At 41.9% G+C, this 12,806-nt stretch overlaps 1 pseudogene; it reads left to right on the top strand.

Annotated features, from left to right (window-relative positions):
* The first annotated feature begins 6,403 nt into the window (after positions 1 to 6,403).
* LOC143601098 (desiccation-related protein PCC13-62-like) lies at positions 6,404 to 12,447 on the top strand (annotated as a pseudogene).
* The last annotated feature ends 359 nt before the right edge of the window (positions 12,448 to 12,806 follow it).

The raw sequence follows: 12,806 nt of genomic DNA, 5'->3' as shown, positions 1-12,806 counted from the left end.
GACAAACCAGTCGTATCCATTACGACATCAAGTGTCAAGAAATTCCTGTGGGAATTCATAATCTGCCGATTTGGTCTTCCGTTAAAACTTGTGAGTGATAATTGGACTCAGTTTGCGGATAGCAGGCTACAAGAATGGTTGAAAGAACTTCATGTTACCCAGATCTTCACATCTGTGGCCCATCCGCAAGCTAATGGTCAGGTCGAATGAACCAACTGAACTATCAAGGAAGGGATTAAAGCCATATTAGGTACTAAACGAACAGGCTGGGCCGATGAATTGCCCCATGTACTTTGGGCCTTTCACACCCAGAAGAATTCAAGTAATTCTGAAACGCCGTTCAGTTTAACCTATGGCACTGAGGCCATGATCCCGGTTGAAATTGGGGTTCCATCCGCACGAACTTTGATGATAGATGATAACGACAAAGAGTTGCGGATGAACCTCAACCTCCATGAAGAAAGGAGGGAGTTAGCACTGATCCGCGAGCATAATTACAAACGTCAACTGCAAAGATACTATGAGGCATCTGGCCAAGAGCCTAGGCAAATTGGCCCCAACTTGGGAAGGCCCTTACAAGGATAAAGAGGTACTACCCATGGGTGCTTACAAGTTAGAGAAGTTGGACGGGACTGAGGTCCCCAAAACATGGAATGTGGCACAGTTGAAGAAGTGTTACATTTAGCAAGACTTACTTTTTATTTTTGCATGCGTGCCTAATAGACTAGTAGAACGACATCTAATGTCTTAGCTTGTAATTCGGTTGGCTTACGCCCTTTTTTTATGGAAAGTTTTATTAAGCCTACATTTCAGTTTTATGTAATATAAAATCCTTTATTGACAAATAAGAAGATCCTACAAGTACTTATATTATGAAGCATATGACAAAGTATACCGGATGAAGCAAACTTTTTATTTATGATCAAATGGGATTACAAGATTGGAATAAGAAGTATAAGGAAGACAAGTATATAAAGTTTACAAAAAAAAAAAAATTACAACTACTATATGGCATCTTCGTCTTCTTCTTGATCTTCATCATCAGCAATAAGGAGCCTTTAGTTAGTCAACACCATCCTCCTTCTCAGCAAAGCCGGTTATCTGCTCTTCAATAATAAACTTCAAGTTATCGAATGTCTTTGTCTTCTCAATGAGAGTTTTGGCAGTGTCCTAACCATGCAAGACAAACTCCTCAAGAGGTCTTTTCTCTTTTGCAAATTGAAGACCTTCTTGAAAACCTGTCTGGCGACCAGCTTGAGAAGAGGCGGTTAGCAATACGTCGATATAGTTTCCAAGTTCATCTTTTTCCCGGATATGAGCAATAACCTTTTGAAACAGAAGGTATGAACAAAAGGTTCAGATATAATCACTTTTTAATATAAGAATAAGAAGAGAAGTGAAAATTACCCGGGGAACGCCCTCCGCAAGTAACCATTTTTTGTTCGCCTTGGCTCGGACAAGTTCCATCTTGTGCTCAACACATTCCAAGGCTTGCTCTCTGTTCTTGGTAGCAAGAGTGGCAAGGTGTTCGTCCTTGGCTGTTGACTCAGCCTTCAGAGTTTTATCAACTCGTCACGTTCATCCAATTGCTGCTGGAAAGCAATTTTGGCTTCCTCAGCAACAGATCGGTGAGCTTCCTCCGCCTCCAACGCCATTTTGGCATCCGCCAACTATCGATCAGCATTATCAGCAGCCAAGCGGTTGTCTTTGGCTTTTTTAATAGCCTCTTCAGCTTCTTTTTCCGCCTGGGCTGGCTTGTCCTCCAAATCCTCCCATGCGTCATTCATGGCTAGCCAGTCTCGAGATATTTCCTGACTAGTAGAGACGGCATTAGCTAGAGAGTACGAATACGAGCTCAATAACTCTTGATGAGGACACCCACGTTGACGCTCCCTCTCCGCGGGAGGAAGGCTTCTGATCAGATATTCATGGCAAAAATCCGCTTCTACAATGGTCGATTCTTGACGCACCGACCAACGTGGACGATGTACCATGGGCTCCCCTTCGGGTTAAGATGAAGAAGCCCCCGAACCTTCAGTAAAAAAGTTAGGACCCTCCTGGCTTTTAAACCGAAATGACGCACGGCGAGGTGAAGAAATGGAGGTTTCCTTGGGATGAACCTCGTTTTCACCCTCGTGGGGAGGAGTCTCAGCGATGATAATCGGATCCCGAACACCCTTCGGCGGAGATGGTGGTGGAGGAGGAGGCGGAGTCGACCCTCAGATCTGAAAGATTTTTAGAAGAATGTTCTAAGAATTCTGCAAGACAATATTCCTCCATTGGGAACGTACAATAAAAACAATTATTGAACTTAAAGATATTGGAATTACATAAGGAAACACCTAGAGGTGCAAGATGTTGAAGACGATCTTCCAACTTCGTCCTTATGTGCTTCTTAGAAGCAACAGGCTTGGTCGATCGTTTCTTACCTTTCCCAGCTCGATGTTCATCTTCGAGGACGGCATAATCGACAACTCGATGTTCATCTTCTGTGGTGACATCAACATCTTTTTCGCCCTCCACTTTACTAGTGGACGGATTTTGATTCCGCTTGTGGGTCAAACCTACGGTTGAATGTAGGGTATTTAAAGAATCAGTAGCACCAACGGGTAACTCTTCTTCTTCACGGGATGATGACTCCTCGCTAGACGAAAGAAGCACTATCATCCCGCTAGAAGTAGCAGCAGTAATGGCTCGAGGTTTCAAAACTCCCTCACCTTTAACAACGAACTCCTCACCTTTAGCGAACATCGCCTCGGAAACCACGGGTTCCGGGCGAAGAGCGGCGGAGAATAAGAAATTGTTGTGGGTGTGCTCAAGGATGGGTGCGTCCTTTGGATCAATAGGACGGCGCACCATAAGACCTTCCTCATGGTCTAGAAGCGTGCTAAAGATGGAACCCTCACCTGCATAAATAAAAGGACCAATCAGAATTTAGGCGGAACCCTAGAAAAGCAAAGATAAACTTACTCTTATTGGGTTTCTCGTAATACGGCTCCAAATCAGGAAACGACCATAAACGGCTCATCTTTGCACCCACCATTGTTCCCTTGTGTATCGCACGCATGGGGGTGGGTGTATGGGTTAAAGTTTTGTACCATGGGAGGTTCACTTATGTAGTACAGTGGACCACATGCAGCCCTTCTTCGGGTTTCCGATAAGTCATCTCAAATGGAATAACGTCTTCACGGATCCAGAAGAACTTGGGCTTCCACTCGTGGAGGCTCCGGTACCACTCAGTACCAATAACACTCTTCCCTATGGTAGCCCAACTATACCACCCGCCGCGGTTAGCAATCTTGTAAAAGACGGCGAACCGACTAACAGTAGGCTCCATGTTGCAAGCCTGACAACAAAATTCGAAATGACGAATCCTCAACATCTCAAAGGGATGAACCTGCGATACGTGGATCCCGTAGGTCGTCAAGATGGACTCGATAAACTTCGTTACAGGAAACCTGAAGTTCACTGTAGTGAAGTGATCTACATACACAACCATCTTCTTCGCCGGAGGGTTAGTAGCAATAGAACCCTCCGCCGGATATTTGGGTTTCCATTCAGGCGCTAAGCCGTAGACTCTGACAATATCATTGTAAGACCTCCCCTTCCAATGGAGAACGACGTTGTCTATAGAAGCATCGCCCTTCTTCTCTTTTCTCATTTTAGATCACACCAGCGAAATATTGTAAGTTTCAGATCTGGAATTGGAGAGGAGAAGAAGAATTAGAAGAAGATAAGAATAAATGAAAGTGGGAAACGACTTATTTATACACATCGCAGTTAATGCGATGGATGGGATGCCAGTGGAGAGAGAAAAATACAACCCAATCAAAGGATGACACGTCAGGCGGGAAAGACGAAAAAGCCCAAACGGACTGTAGAAAGACGTCATATACGTCTTATCAATTGTCCTGCAATATTTCTCTTTCCGCCACGTCATCATTTTTCTCCCACTTGCAAAGTTCAAAAATATCCTAAAATATCGCAAGCATACAATAATACAAGATTCACAAGATGACAAAAATTCTCTTTTCATTCATATTGAAAGATAATTACAAAATATGAAAAGAAATTACAAGTCTAAATCTATTCTAAGGGTCTTGGGCGGAAAGGTCTTCTGGAGGCGTAGGCGGAACATCCTCTGAGTCTCCCTCAAGATATTCCTTCAACTGGTCCACACCATCGCTCTCCGCTGCGAACTCAGGAAGCATGTCTTGCAAAGGAAATGTTAAATTGTCATATTCTTTAATACGCAAGTCATATTCCTGAGCGACATCAAGTCCATGCAGCGGATGCTCTTCAATGGAGCGACCGGCTTGAGTGTACGCCATCCCTTCATTAAAGCCTGTCACGCGGCCGGAATTGGAAGAAGCAGTGAGCAAAAATGCAAGACTATCCGTCAGCCCTGCTCCTTCTTTGATATGTTTAATGACCTGAAAGGGAACAAAGGATTCATTAACGATTGGTAGCACAAAAGTATTTTTATTAAGGGAAAAAGGGAGGAACATACCGCGTTAAGACCTTGGCCCAACAGCCATCGTCGCTCTCTCTCTGCCCGTTCCACCTGTTCCTGAAGCTCATGGAACCCGTTAGCTATCTTTTGTTTGTCATTTAAGTATTCCACTGCACGGGCTTCCGCGTCATCACGCGCTTGCAGATGCGAGTCATAGGTAGCCTGTATATCAATAGCTCTCTTTTCTTTGAGCTCTGTCTGCTCCTTCCGCACTTTTGACTCCGCCTCAAGCTCTTGAATAAGAACACCTTGGCGGGTCACTTGGGCCTCTAAGGCCAAATTGGAATCAAGTGCCTTAGCCAAATCCTCTTTCTTTCTTTGAGTTTCATCTCGAGCAGCTTGAAGGATGGCATTTTGCTTGATGCAAGACTCTTTCCACCGACGGGATGCAACAACATGTCTATCAACTTCCGACTTCAAAGCAATTTCGGCGTCAGACAATTTCCACTTAGCAGTATTGGCTGCTAAGCGTTACTCATGAGCTTCCTTCTTGGCCTCGTCAGTGGCTCGGGTTATTTCACCCCACCGCTGCCCCCATCGATCGCCATTCACGAAAAATTTCTTGTCCACAGGCCATGGTATTGGCTAGGGACGAAGAATAGTCCATATAAAGATCGTGGCGAGAACGACCATGTTGATGAATCCGCTCCACAGTCGGGACACATTGATTGACAAATGTCGCACAAGTGTCCAGATCGGTGAAACGGGATCCCTTCACAATGTTCCAATTGGGGATAAACATTTGGTCATCTTCCCCCGGATTAGGCTCCCCATAATAATCGAAGTTTGATGCTTGGGGACGCACCGAGGCAGAGGAAGAAACATGAAGTGAGGAGTAGTGTGGTGCATCGAGCGACGCCAAACCTTCAACGTCTACTAGCGGACGATGAGAACGTAAACTCCCTCCTGCATCCGTCACAAAAGGTGAGGGAGTTGTCAAAAATCCTGGTGGAGTTTGCTGTGGAAATTCTTGCGTTTTAGACGCTTCCTCGTCCACAACCGGGCCTTTCCCTTTGGAACCGGAAGCATCCCTAGTTCCAAACAGATAGGCCAGCGGATTTTCAGTTTCTGGTGGAGGGAGTGGAATCTCTTGATTTTCCTCAGATGGAGGAGTTGGCGGTTTATCTCCTTTCACCGGCGTGGGAGACAGTAGTTTCTTATCCTCTGGTGGTGAAGATAGTGGCTTCTCTGATGACATACCCCCATCAGTAACGACAGTCGGATCTACGTACAACAAAAGAGAACTTAAGTATAAATAAAAGTATAAATAAAAAAAAATGAAGTGGACACATTGACTTACCGGCCATCCCTTTTATATGTTCAGCAAGGTTGACCCTCTTCTTCTTCTTCTTCGGACGGTGCGTCCGATGTTTCTTTGTAGTTGGACCTTCCTCGGTATCTGCGTGGCTAGCGCCCACGTCACTTACCCGGAAGGATTGGAGACTCCTCTACTGCTCCAATTCTGCCAATAGATGCGAGACAGAAGAAATTTCAAAGGCATCATCAGAATCCTCTTCTTCTTGGGATGATGATTCATCACTCGAGGAAAGAATGACGATCACCACGTCAGAAGTAAGAGCGTTGAGCGGATGAGGGTTAAAGATATACACACATGTTTGGAAGATAGCTTCCGAAGCCATCAGTTCCGCACGAACTTTAGTAGGGAAAAAAAACTGACCACGTGTCCTCTCCAGGACTTGCGTCTCTTTCACGTCATGGATACGTTTACCCGTGCAACCCCTATTCTCATAAAGGGCATTCAACACAGGCCCTTCACCCGAAAAGCGCATAACTAGAAGTCAGTCAGAAGTTTTATATAAAACAAAAGGGAGAAAAAAGAACAAAACTTACGTTCATTTACACCCTTAAAGACAGGATCCAAATCTGAATATGGCCACAGGCGGCTCATTCCCGCCCATACGAGGGCCTCCTATGGCAGGGCCCGCATCGGAGAGGGTTCCGAAATCAAGACGCGAAACCATTCTTGGCCCTCGTGAGGAGCCGTGATGACCTCCGGGAGCGCCTCGTTGGCCGGACGACGGACCATAACATCTGGAACGACGTCCTGGGAAATTCAAAAAAACTTGTTGCGCCAGTCTTCAGAACCCCCCTCGGGCACAGTGCCGATAACCCTTTCGGATATCGGATTGCATTTAAACCACCCACCTCGGTTGGTCAACCGATAGAATGCAGGGAATCAGTCAATTCGAGGCAATATTCCTTTTGCCTTACACACAAATTCGAAATGTCGGATTCGTATAAGTGCAAGAGGATGCAATTGGGATAGATGAACCCCATAAGCGCTTAATACTTTCATGAGAAACTTGGTTATCGGAAACCGAAGATTTCCATAAGTAAAGAAGTCTGCGTATACCGCCATCTTGCCGATAGGAGGTAAGCTCGCAACAGACCCGACACTAGGAAACTCCGGTCCCCATTCAGGTGAGATACCGTAAGTATGAAGAAGCGTTTCATACTCAGAGATATCCTAGTTAATCTCTACGGTATCAATACTTGGTATCAAAGATCTTGTGTCACTAGCCATTAATCCAGCAGTAAACGGAAAACAACGAGCAATCTTGAACGGAATCGACGGACTAATCAAAAGATTGAAAGAAAAGGTGGAAGAAATATTGAAATAAAAGACGATAAAACTTCAACAAAAAGGTAACTTCTCTATTTTATACCCATCGCAATTAATGTGATGGGATACGAACAGTGGAGAGAGAAATCTGTCACCCACTCTCCAGACGCCACGTCACGCGTGAAATTCGAAAAAGAGAAAAATGTGCACAGTCGGATACATTGACAGCCGGCACAAACGTCTCGTCACCTGTTCACGCGCCTGCAAGTGGTGAACTTGTCCTTTTCATGGTTATCCACACCACCAACAAAAGATATTTCTACCAAATTCCAAAACTCAAAAACTCCCAAATTATACTTTAGAAGTCCAATATTCCACCCGCATAAAACTTCACGCGGAAGAAACACTGGACTGAGGGGACTTATAGAGGTAGGGTACCAAAAAGACCCAAATACCCTTAAGTATCACCCGCGGGTCGGAGGGAAACCCCTCATCTACCATCCGCACGACATATGGATCACCAGCATAACTTACTATGCGCGGAAGCATCCAGGCACCCTCTAAAGTCATTCGCATGGTAACATATTCACCCGCTGGGACGACCGGAAGGCAATGCCACAGGACAGCTGTAATTAACTAATTATCTTACAGAAGAATAACCACGATTGTTACTTGAAGAATACGTGACCCGTCAACCAATGAATTAAGGACAGCTAGCCAGGTTGTTATAACCGTTCACATGGCCAGGGATCAACTCGTCCTATCATAGAGCGACGCGTGTCCATGTTGTTATACCCATGCACATGGGACGTATAGCTCAACCTATTACATAAGAACACGAGTCCAGATGGTTACGAGAGATCTTCTAGAATGGGACAGCTGGCCCAATTATATTCCCACATCCTTCGGCTATAAATACTCTCTCAACCTGCATGAGCTATTTATTCACTCCCAACTATCTACTCTAATACTTGAGTACTTTTCTCTCTAAGAACGATACTTATTCTCACGCTGGATGGTTGTTACGGGAAGACCCCCCTCTTGTCCTCCCCGTAACGAGCTCACGGTGCTTGTTTTGCAGGTTTCTGTCATTGGACTTCCGGAGGTTATACTCATATCGTAATTGGTTGTTGTCTGTATTTTACCGTATGGACTCATTGGATCTAAGATCCGATAAGAGGATTGAATCCGTGTCTCTTCACCATGTCAATTCTAAAATGTTCCATTGCCATTTTTTGATATATTATCGATACATACGGGCGTGGTTTCCGTAATGAAAGTTGTTATTAATGATAATTTCCTTAAAGTAAGAGTTGTTACTATTAACACTTTAATTTGTATTTACAATCAAATAAATCGTATTTCCCTAAAGTAATACAGTAGTTGATATTACTGATAATTTAATTTTTATTGACTAATAGAAAAAAATGTATTTCTTCATAAAATCATAGGTATTTCCCTAAAGGACGATTCGATATTATTAACACTTTAAATTTTGTTGACTAAACAACAAAATTATATTTGGCTGAAAATAGAAAAGAAAGAAAACTGTATTCAAACTGGAGGTCGTCCCGAGTTATTTTATTACAGTGTATTTACTTTAGAGGGCTTGCTTTTATGGAAGGTACAACATCTGTCAAGTGTCAGGTGGCTGAAAATTTTCTCGGGGAACGACTAGCCAAACTCGGATGCTAAGCGTGGACCCGGTTAAGACAACATAGTCTTGGCCCGAGTGGGGCAGTTGGGGCTTCCAACTTGGGAGCTACGGTCTAACTTAGCTGTGAAATTCGCCGTTCGAAAAAGAAAGTACAAATCACGTAGGTAATATTACCTAGAATGTTTTTTGTATGGAACTTCAAAATAACTTTCTTAACATATACTCCCTCCGTCTTATTAAAAGTATCCACATTTCCTTTTTATTTGTCCAATCACAAATGTCTACTTTCAAAATTTATTAGCCAATTTCCAAGTTTACCCTTAAACACACACAAATAAGATTAATAAACAATATTGATGGACCCAATTTTTAAAGGGCATTATTGTTATTTGGTAAGCAAAGAAAACAATAATTTAATTTACCTTAAACTTGTGTTTTTCAAACTAAAACGCTTTGACCGGGACGGATGGAGTATTAAATAAAATAAATCATGCTCTTTCATAGACCTGTTATCTTATGAAGCAATATGTTTTTCAAAAAGTTTTGAAGGAGAATATTGTGTACAATAATTGGTACAGTCTTTGTTTTGATGATTTTAAAAAGAGACGTGTTCTTCAAATTGAAATCAAAGTAACTTATTCGGGGTCGGTGTGATGATAGCGAATCAGGTTACCTGTCCGTTTTTCTTCATTGTCAAAGAGGTGTTTTCCTTTTGAATGTTTATCGGGGCCAACATGAATCTGATTGCAAGTTAGGCGCCAACCATTAAAGCCTTTGAAGATAAACTATCTATTTGGAAAGCCAAGACTCTCTCGATTGGGGTCTGGTTAACGTTAATTAAATTGGTGATAAGTAGTTTACCATTATATTATTTCTCTATTTTACAAGGCAGCGGTCAAAGTGTTAATAAATTTAGAAAGACTAAGAAGATGTTTCTTTTGGGGCAGGAATGCGGAAAGGTTGCATGGGAGAAGGTCACAGCACCAATAAGGGGTTGTTTGGTGGCCTTTTAGTGACTTCTTTAAGAGGCATACATTTGAATCGGTTAGAAGTAGAGAGTCGTTTGGCTCACTAAAAAGACAACTTTTAATGGTTCATGGAGCCTCTTATTGATAAGTTTCAAACATATGTTTAAATGATTCAGATGATACCTCTTAATCAGTGATGCCACATATTTAGGCTCGTGTTGGTTTATGAACGAACTCAAGCTCAATAAGTAAAGCTCATGTTTAGACTCATTTATATTATAAAACAAACTAATTTTTGGGATTGCACTCGTTTAAGCTCGGCTTCATATGAACTTTTACCCTATAAATAGTCTAGATCACAAACCTTATTTGTAGCATTGAATTTCAAAATTTTAAATATAGCTGTTATTGAACATGTTATGTTTTACCCATCTCCCATCATAAAAAAAATCTAAAAATATGTCGTTATCACTTGTTTGCTATATTTTGTTAACTCAAAAAGGTCAGATATATAATTTACTACTCCTCCTTGATCCAAACCAATTTCTACGTGTCATGTTGGTACTCAGCCAAGTGGCATCCATCTACGATTTAAATAGAATACAAACAACAGTCACAAAACTCAAACCATAACACTAAGCTCAAAATAAAAATATTTAACCTTCTCGTCCAATCACCAGTACCATCGCCGTCATCTTCCTCCTTATCTCCACCACCGTGAACTCAATAGTCAACCTACCCAAAACCGACATGGGTCTTTTAGAGTTCCCTTTGAATCTCGAGTACTTCGAAGCCGAATACTTCCTATTCGGATAGTTGGGTGAGGGTTTGGATAGCATAGAACCCGGTCCTAGCAGCCCATAGGCGCAAAACAAGCCAATCTCAGTCCTCTTATCAAAAGACATAATCAGCCAATTCGGTTACCAAGAAGTTGGGCACTTTTACACCTACGTTCTAATTAGTAATTTAAATATATTTATATCATATCTTAAAACTAAATTGTTGTTTCATTAATAATAATAATAATAATAATAATAATAATAATACTCCATTTAAGGGCAATTAAGAAGACGGTACGAGGTTTTCCGAGGCCATTGTTGAATCTAACAGCACAATCATTTGCAACTTTCATGATGCTGCATTTGGGAAGCCTTGGTCTCCACCGCGATCCTTATGCGAATAACGTCAATTATCTTGTTTCAAGCTACGTTATTCCTTATGTTGGTCTCACTGGCTACGTGGGAGCAAATCCAAAACTCACTAACCCTATTGCAAAAATGGTACTCAGTCTCACATAAATAATCGATCACTAATATACAGTACTTAATTTACCCGTTTTCAAAATCGTCTAGGTGGTTCGATGCTGATTCAATATTAGAAAAGATAGTTCAGTTAAATTGGTTAATCACGGGGTAGGTTTAATTTGATTAGGGGCGAAAACCAAACTTATAACTAATGTTATTGAGGATAAGATGTGGGGGGTCGGAAATTGCAATATATGTAGTTAAATTTAAAAGATTTTAAAAAACGTTAAATATATTAAAATTCAAAAATACCAAATAAAATTCACATCGCCACTCAACATCAACATAAAAAAATGGACAAAAAGATTTCTTATGTGAAACAAAAAAAGAAAAACGCTAAAAAAACATGTTAAAACATTTAATTTAATATACTGTGAAAGTTAAGTGATTTAATTGGAACACTTCTTAAAGTTGAGTGACCTAATTAAAACACTCTTAAAACTTGGTTATCATTATGTGAAATTGCCCTATAATATAAAATTTTAAGTTTCTTATAAAAAAACTTGGTTTTAATGTTATTTTGGTTCGGTTGTTTATACACATTAAACATACCGAACCATAAAAGTCGGTTGTTAGAAAAACATAACAAACAAGTTATTCAGTTTGTTTGCTCACCCTTGCGATACAATTGTGTTCAGCTTGTAGCGGGTCTATTGGGAGTTGAATCGGGCCAAGATGCGGTCATTAGAACTATAGAGGTATGATACCAAAAAGAACCAAATACCCTTAAGTATCAACCGCGGTCACAGAAAGTCCCTCAATGCCACCCGCGGGACATATGGATCACCGCATAACTCAATAAAGGAAGAACAACGATACGTCCTAGAGATCATGCGCGGAAGCATCCAGGCACCCTTAGAAGTCATCTGCAGGGTAGCATACTTATCAGCTAGGATGACCAGAAGACAATGCCACATGATAGCTGTAATTAACTAATCACCTTCTAGAAGATTTACCAAGATTCTTTCTTGGAGAATACGTGACCCATCCGCCAATGAATAGAGGACAACTGGCTAGGTTGTTATAACCGTGCACATGGTCAGATATACCTCATCCTATCAAAGAGAGACACGTGTCCAGGTTGTTATAACCATGCACATGGGACGTATAGATCAACCTATTATATGAAGACACGTGTTCAGACGGTTACGAGTGATATTCTAGAATGGGACAGCTGGCCCAATTATATTCCCACACTCTTCGGCTATAAATACTTCACAATCTCCATGAGGTAAGGCATTCACTCTCCACTATCTACTTAAAATACTTAAGTACTTTCTCTCCATCAGAACTGTAGTTATTCTCACGCCGGAGGGTGGTTACGGGAAGACCCCCCCTCTTGTCATTCCCGTAACGAGCTCAAGGTGCTTGTTTTGCAGGTTTCTGTCACCGGACTTCCGGAGGTTGTGCTCATATCGTAGTTGGTTGTTGTTTGTATCCTACCCTTTGGACTCATTGGATCTAGGACCCGTTAAGGGGATTGGATCAGTGTTTCTTCATTGGAGCCATCCGTATTGGATCAGTGTTTCCCAGCTCGATGTTCATCTTCGAGGACGGCATAATCGACAACTCGATGTTCATCTTCTGTGGTGACATCAACATCTTTTTCGCCCTCCACTTTACTAGTGGACGGATTTTGATTCCGCTTGTGGGTCAAACCTACAGTTGAATGTAGGGTATTTAAAGAATCAGTAGCACCAACGGGTAACTCTTCTTCTTCACGGGATGGTGACTCCTCGCTAGACGAAAGAAGCACTATCATCCGGCTAGAAGTAGCAGC

The sequence above is a fragment of the Bidens hawaiensis genome, unplaced genomic scaffold (genome assembly GCF_021521415.1).
Source record: "Bidens hawaiensis isolate Kalapana, Puna unplaced genomic scaffold, B.hawaiensis_p1.1 tig00055546_1, whole genome shotgun sequence".
NCBI lineage: Eukaryota > Viridiplantae > Streptophyta > Magnoliopsida > Asterales > Asteraceae > Bidens > Bidens hawaiensis.
The sequence above is the reverse complement of the archived record's forward strand: the minus strand, read 5'-3'. Positions and strand labels throughout refer to the sequence as shown.